The sequence below is a fragment of the Montipora foliosa genome, chromosome 8 (assembly GCF_036669935.1).
Source record: "Montipora foliosa isolate CH-2021 chromosome 8, ASM3666993v2, whole genome shotgun sequence".
In the NCBI taxonomy this organism is placed as follows: domain Eukaryota; kingdom Metazoa; phylum Cnidaria; class Anthozoa; order Scleractinia; family Acroporidae; genus Montipora; species Montipora foliosa.
This window is the reverse complement of record NC_090876.1, coordinates 1,659,624-1,667,417: the sequence shown is the minus strand read 5'-3', so window position 1 is coordinate 1,667,417 and position 7,794 is coordinate 1,659,624. Positions and strand designations below refer to the sequence as shown.

The window sequence follows — 7,794 nt, the reverse complement described above, 5'->3', positions numbered from 1 at the left end:
CCCAAGTTCGCGTAACCAGAGATCGTGTAATAATTAATTACTAGTGGGAAGATGACCTTTGAGTGCAAGCGGTGTTGCGTTACAGGCAGCCGTTGAGAATTTAAACGCGTTATAAGACTTTGTATGGGAAATAAAATAACGTCGATTATGAAGCCTAAAAAACGCTCAATTTAATGTTCATTCAATAAAATGAATAAAAGTAACTCACCTCTGGTGTATTCTTGTGCGTTTTGGTGCTTATTTTACCGTTTCGGGAATTCCGTGTTTTCACTGTTCTAAGACGAACGCTGCACACTAAGATTTCGACCATAGTCAGCTCATAGGTGGCTTGCGCCTCGAAAATCCATCCCGGCCGCGATTTTTTCACGCAAAGCTAAAGTCCCATCCTTCACAAACCTCCGTGAATGTTCCGTCGTCAAAAATCCCCACGCAATTGGCTGGAAATGAGCACTTTCTGCTTCCGATTCCACGATAACTGATGAAAATAACAGCTGTTGATTTCAAAATTAGTCACGGAGCTTGGGTCCGAGGTCAAATTAACTCCACCCGATGAGGTACAGTTATTTCATGTACAACACTTACCCCATCCCCACAGCGGCCTCTCGAACAGCTCCATTGCAAGTGACGCTGTGGGGATGGGGTAAGTGTTGTACATGAAATGACTGTACCCTATTGGGTGGAGTTAATTTGACCTCTGAGCCAAGCTCCGTGACCAGTGTTGAAATCATCAGCTGTGAGCTGTTCGAGAAGCCGCTGTGGGGATGGGGTAAGTGTTGTACATGAAATGACTGTACCTTATAGGCGGTTTGCGCCTCGAAAATCCATCCCAGCCGCGATGTTTTCACGCAAAGCTAAGGCCCCATCATTTGCGAACCTCGGTGAATGTTTCGTCGTCAAAAATTCCCACGCACTTGGCTCAAAATGAGTTTTTTCGGCTTCCGACTCTACGATAGCTGATGAAATTTTGAAATCAACAGCTGTTATTTTCATCAGCTATCGTGGAATCGGAAGCCAAAAAAGCTCGTTTTCAGCCAAGTGCGTGGGGATTTTTGACGACGAAACATTCACCAAGGTTCGCAAATGACGGGGCTTTAGCTTTGCGTGAAAACATCGCGGCTGGGATGGATTTTCGAGGCGCAAACCGCCTATGAGCTGACTACGGTCGAAATCTTAGTGTGCAGCCTTGACTTCGTCTTAGAACAGTGAAAACACGGAATTCCCGAAACGGTAAAATAAGCACCAAAACACAAAAGAATGCATCAGAGGTGAGTCAGTTTTATTCATTTTATTGAATGAACGTTAAAGTGAGCGTTTTTTAGGCTTTATAATCGACGGTATTTTATTTTAGGGGCACCCAACGTCAATTTTCGGAAAATATCTGTTCGAAAGACGATTTGAGATTTAGAATTTTCGGAACATTTGTTGTAAAATTTCTTGCTTGGCTGCCTCTCCTAGGATTTTCGAACATCTGAAAAATGGTATAATTGCCCATTTTTAACGGATTTTTACCCTAAAAAGGTCACCTAGAATTTTCTGGAGCATTTTTTCTGGTGGAAGTTTTCGAAAAGGTAAGTTCGGATCCCTATAATTTTCGGATCACTAGACTTTAAGCTAGGAAATCCGAACAGATGAAAGAATTTTAGGAGATAAAAATATGCCTATATCTACCGTTTAAATACAAAAATACTTTTAACAATGCTATGTTTAAGTGGTTTTGATAACGCGTTTAAATTCTCAACGGCTGCCTGTAACGCAACACCGCTTGCACTCATGGGTCATCTTCCCACCAGTAATTAATTATTACACGCTCTCCAGTGACGCGAACTTGGGCTGCCTATAGTCTCTGTAAGATAGTTATTACACATTACATTGTTAATTACAACTTAAGACTAAAAACTAAAAAATGCAAGGTACTCATCCGACGAGCTAATGTATGGCAAAAGCGTCTCCCATTTCTCGATTTTTGTTTTGTTAATTTTTCGAGAATGGCCAAACCTTCATCCATAAAGAAATCGCTATTTCATTAACCAGGCTTCAAGTGCTCTATTACAGCCACGAACTTGACAAAATAATTGATAATTCCGTTCATTTCCAGGATGCAGTGTTAAAGAGCTGAGTGTTAAACTGCCAGGCACCAATCGCATTCCAGATAAGTACATGACGTCATCCACACAGCTAAACAACAATTACCCAGCCTTCCGCGGTCGCATTGGTATTAAAAGGATAGGATCATATGCTGATGCGTAATGCGCTTCGGAAAGTGATTCCAGCCCGTTTATTCAAGTGTATTTTGGTGGGTATACACCCTTTTAATAGGTCTAATATATGGCGTTTTCCGCTAATGACGTCGAACTATTGCTGTCAAATTTGATTTAGAAATGTACAAAGGCGTAAAACTTTTCCGATTTCTTTTTTTTGTTTCAAGCCCTTTGTACATTTCTGAATAAATTTTAAAAGCATGAGTTTGTTGGTTCTCTACTCTGCTCCTAGAGGTTTTTCTCCGGGTACTCCGCTTTGCCCCTTCCTTCAAAAACCAATGTTTGATTTGAATTGACTTACTAATTTAGTTTATTCTGTGTTTGGTTTCCCCAATTATTTCCCCAGCGCTAGAAGACTTGACACTTGAATAAAGTTTATTATCTTCACCCCATTCTTCCATTTTCTTTACTTGCTGCATCCACCAGTTCTTTCTCCTCTTCCATTACACTACAGCTTCTCCTAGTGCTACTATCCCTTAACCTTCATGATGTTGATGATTACTTGCCAACTAGTTACAGAAGTGCTCTAAACATTGAGCTACTAGAACTCGTGGTGGTCTCTTACCGATAACTCATCATCATCATACTTATACATATTCCAAATCTCATATTTCTTCACTGTCTCCCTCTCTGTCTCTCTTCCTCTCCCTGCGCCTATCATTCGTTCTTCATTCCCTTCCTATGCGTCCTTTCGTCTTCTTTATCTCTTACTTCTTTCACTTTTTCTGGATTCCCGCTTCTTTTTTCCTTATAACCTTCCAGCTTAATCCCAACTCATCCTACTATTTCAAGTTTTGTCTCTGTTTTACAGTTCTCTCTCCTATTTCATCCCCCCTTAATTTTACGTCTATTTCTTCTTGGTTTGCAGGTGTGTACGTCCCTCTACCCCTAGCTAATACATCCTTTCCTTGTCTTACACAACTGGTATGTAACCTCCCACTCAAATCCTCCACAAGTGCCACGTGATCTCATGTGAATTTGCTCTGGGAGACCCAAGTATCCTTTTAAACAAAGCCTGTATGTAGCATTGTTGAAATCAAATTGGAGTTTTTGGTTGTTTGATCATATGTTTCTTCTCTGATTTCTGTCTACAGCTTTTGTCCAACACTGACATCCATGCCACAAACGTATCTTTGAACGACTCCTGGGCATATTTTATTCGCATCCATCCCAAATGACACGTTGGGTAGTGCGCCTGTATGCGCATTGCTTTATATGGATGCCAGAACGGTACGAATGGCAACACTTGCGCTTTTTAATGTTGCGGTAAAACGTAAACCTTTTGCACTCGGCTCATGGTCTTCCTATTTGTTCTTGCAGGACAACAATTTCATACAAAATTCGAATGTATTTTCTATAGGAGTTGATTACGGAACGTCAGTGTTCACACTTTGTTTTCTATCTCACCTTCTTGTGCATTACTGTTACGTAATACTTGTCAAGTATGCATGATTTCTGTACCACATGGGAGTAAGGTGTCATAGCATGTACTGCTATATAGTCCAGTAGCCGTATGCGTATTTCACTTCTCGCGTCACCAATATAGCTTTACTGTATTCTGCTTTCCCGCCCACCTGCCCCTCCTTTTCTTTTGTGTTAATTAGCAAGTTTTGCTCTTTGGTTGTTATTTGTCGTTACTTAACTATTCATATTTTTTGGTCACATCTTGACACCCGCAGGCCGTCCAAGCTCTTATGCACATGGGGACTGCTTCAGGTGTGGAAGGCCAGGTCACTGGGCCAAAGATTGCAGGGCCTCCAGCTTCTACCTCCGCCCTTTCGGCCAGTACAAGCCAACCGCCTTTGCCCTAGCCTCCACCACCACAAACGCTTCAGGAACCGGACTTAAGGGAATCGCACATTCATGAGGAATTCGACAAGTTTACGGATGTACTTCAGGTACTGAATCGTTTTGAAATCGACGAAGATCTAGGACGGAATAACAATGTAAAGGGCAATTTAGAATTTTGGGTATTTTTAGGTGCTTCATCGTTCGTATTAAACGTAATTAAATTTGGTTATCGTTTGCCTTTCTGGGATGTGCCGCCTGCATATTATTTAAAGAACAACGCTTCTGCCCTTGAAAAATATTGACTTCGTAGAGAATTCTATCACTGAGCTACTGGAGTCCGAACGCATAAAGCAATTGTCTTACAAACCCCATGTCGTCAATCCATTGCCGGTTTCCGTTCAGCCTAATGGAAGGAAAAGGTTAATTCTTGATTTAAGATATGTTAATCATTTCATTAAGAAACTGAGGATTAAGTACGATGATTGAAAAATTGCTTCTCTTATGTTTCGCAAGAATGGTTATATGTTTTCTTTTGATCTTAAGAGTGGCTATCATCACGAGATCTTCCAACCACATCAAACATTCTTAGGTTTTTCATGGGAGTTTCAAGGGGAGACGCGGTTTTACGTTTTTACAGTTCTTCCTTTTGGCCTTTCTGTAGCTCCTTATATCTTTACAAAGATACTCCGCCCTTTGGTTGGATGGTGGAGGGCTATCGGTATTTACATCGCGGTATTTTTAGATGATGGTTGGTCCATAGCTGACGACTATAATTCAGCAAATATTATAGCTAGTAGGGTTCGTTCTGACATACGTTTAGCCGGATTTATAACAAATAGCGAAAAGTCAATTTGGGAACCAACGCAAATTATTACTTGGTTAGGATTGGTCTGGAACTCCACTCTTGGTACTATTAGTATTACACCCAGGAGGGTCCAAGGTATCGTTGATTGTGTGGCTTTTATTGAAGCTCAAAAATGCACAATTTCGGCTAGACAATTGTCATCATTTGTCGGGAAAGTTATGTCTACATGTCCGGTTACTGGAAATTTACCCAGAATTACTACCAGACACTGTCAGATGACAATTGCTATTGCTGAGCATTAGGATACACCTATGATTTTAGACGAGTATTGTAAGGATGAAATCGTTTTCTGGAAGAACAATATCCATCTACGCAATTTTAAAAATTGCTTGTTTTCCGCAAACCTCAGAAAGTAACTTTTTCAGATGCTAGTAATATTGCCTGCGGAGCTGTTTCTTATATCAATGACGGCGAGCTTGTTTGCCACAAAATGTGGACGCAGGACGAAAGGAGTAGAAGTTCTACGTGGCAAGAATTAAGTGCAATTGAATCCTCACTTCTGTCTTGCCTTCCGATTTTAAGTTCATCACATATTAAGTGGTATACCGATAACCAGGCCACTGCCAAAATCGTTGAGGTTGGTAGCATGAAACTCGAGTTACACACGATTGCCTTCAAAATATTCAAGATATGTTACGAACACAGCATTCATTTGGATATTGAATGGGTTCCTAGAGATCGCAATGCCAGGGCAGATTTTATTAGCAAACTGGTGGATTTTGACCATTGGCAGGTCACTGAGGACGTCTTCAAAGACTTGGATAGTCTTTGGGGTCCCCACACGGTGAATTGTTTTGCCACGTATTACAACAGAAAAATCACCAGATATTTTTCTAGATTTTGGAACCCGCAAACGCCGGGCATTGACGCATTTATGCAGTCGTGGGAAGTTGAGAACTACTGGTTAGTTCCGCCAGTTTATCTTATTCCCAGAACGCTTGCCTATATGTATAGTCAGGCTGCCAAGGGCACCCTTATTGTTTCACTGTGAAAGTCAGCCGTGTTTTGGCCCCTGTTAACCAATATTTATTGCAGTTTCATCCAGGATTTAAGAGTTTTTTCTATGCATCAAGCTTTGACGCACGGGCGAAATCACAATTCTATTCTGGGTTCACCAACTATTCCGGGATATGTATTTGCTTTACGATTGAATTTCGTTTCTTCGGGGTAAGAATTCTGAAAGGTTGGCCTTTCGGCCACAATCTAGCGAGTGGAATTTGTGCTGAATACGAATAGCACCTTGGCAGTGTTGCGTTATTTATTTCACTTTGATCATTTTATATCAGGTAGATGTGCTGACAACGAATAGCACCTTACCAGTGTTGAGGTATTTATTTCTTTTCGGCCATGTGCCAATGTGCAGAAGTTGTGTCGACAACGAATAGCACTCCAATAGTGCTGTGTTATTTATTACCCTTTTTGATCTTCATTTAATGAATGTAGTGGTGTTGAGAACTAATAGCACCCGGGTTGTAGTACTTATTTCTTTTCAGCCATTAATCAATGATTAAGATTGTTCCACCTCTACACCCCTCTGTTATGTGTTTTTTCTTTTGTTTTCCTCAACAGGCCATCTCTGCTCAGTCCTGTTGGGCAAGTCTCTATGGATCTTTAGCTCCCTTCAAGCTGCGCCTCATTACTGATCAGTTTAAGGCCAGACAACCTTCGACGATGAATAGATATTTACTTGAGTGTCGAAAATTTATGCGTTGGTGCAATGATGTTAAGGCTCAATTCGTTTTGCCACAAGAGCCTGTTGTTGTAGCGGCTTATTTGTCTCAGATCAGCTTCACAGGAAGACTGGTTCTCCCAGCACTGTTAGTATGGCTTATGCTGCATTAGTTTGGCTACACGATGTCGTAGATGTAACTTGTAGCAACAATCGTTTGAAAACCGGAGTGTGTAGAAATGTTGTTGAAGCCGAGAAACGTAATGGCACACAACGGAAGAATAGGAAGCTCCCTCTCTATTGATATGGTCAAGAGAATAGTTGCTAAACATGGCAAGGTAGACGCTAATCTAAAAGATCTGCGAATTTCAGTCATAGTTCTCTTAGGTTTTGCAGGTTTCTTCAGATTCAATGAGTTAGCAAATATCAAAGCTTCGCATATAACTTTCGCAGATGACCATATGTCCATTGTTATACCAAGTAGTAAAACAGATGTCTACAGGGAAGGTAATAAAGCTATTATTGCTAGAATGGACAATGCCACTTGTCCAGTTAATATGGTCCTTAGGTATATGTCTGCTGCAAGAATGTACCATAATGCAGACGGTCTCCTAATCAGGCAGTTAGTTTTTCAGAAAAAATTATAATACTTATGTTTTAGGGAACAAAGGAATTTCGTATTCTAGGTGTCAAGAAATCTTTTTGGAAGCTCTCAAGGCTCTAGGTTACAACTCCAAACTTTTTGGGTTACACAGTCTTAGGTCTGGTGGGGAAACCGCTGCCGTAACTTCACCTAGCGGCCCTGTATCAGACAGGTTATTAAAATTACACGGGCGATGGAAATCCGATTACGCCAAAGACTTGTATATTCAAGAAGATATATCTGCACAGATTTTAGTTTCATGTAGCCTAGGTATCTAATTGCTATCATTAAGTTTCCACGCGTGATGGGACACGCAAACGTTTTTGCTATCTTTTAGTTACAGCCAAGTTTTGTATGATTATAATCATTGCTTTCACTATAACTTAACCGTATCATATGTATTGTGCAAGTGTACTAGCTTAATGAGGATATAGCTTCGCGTATCGTATAACTGTGGACTAAAATCAATTTGACCGTTTATACACATAGTGCTCGAATACAGTAATAAAGCTTATGTTGGCTCTCCGTGAGTTACCAACCCATTTGACTGTGGTTGTCGTGTTGTGCA

At 40.7% G+C, this 7,794-nt stretch overlaps 1 pseudogene; it reads left to right on the top strand.

Annotated features, from left to right (window-relative positions):
* Positions 1–6,515: 6,515 nt before the first annotated feature.
* Positions 6,516–7,518, top strand: LOC138012751 (integrase/recombinase xerD homolog; annotated as a pseudogene).
* The last annotated feature ends 276 nt before the right edge of the window (positions 7,519–7,794 follow it).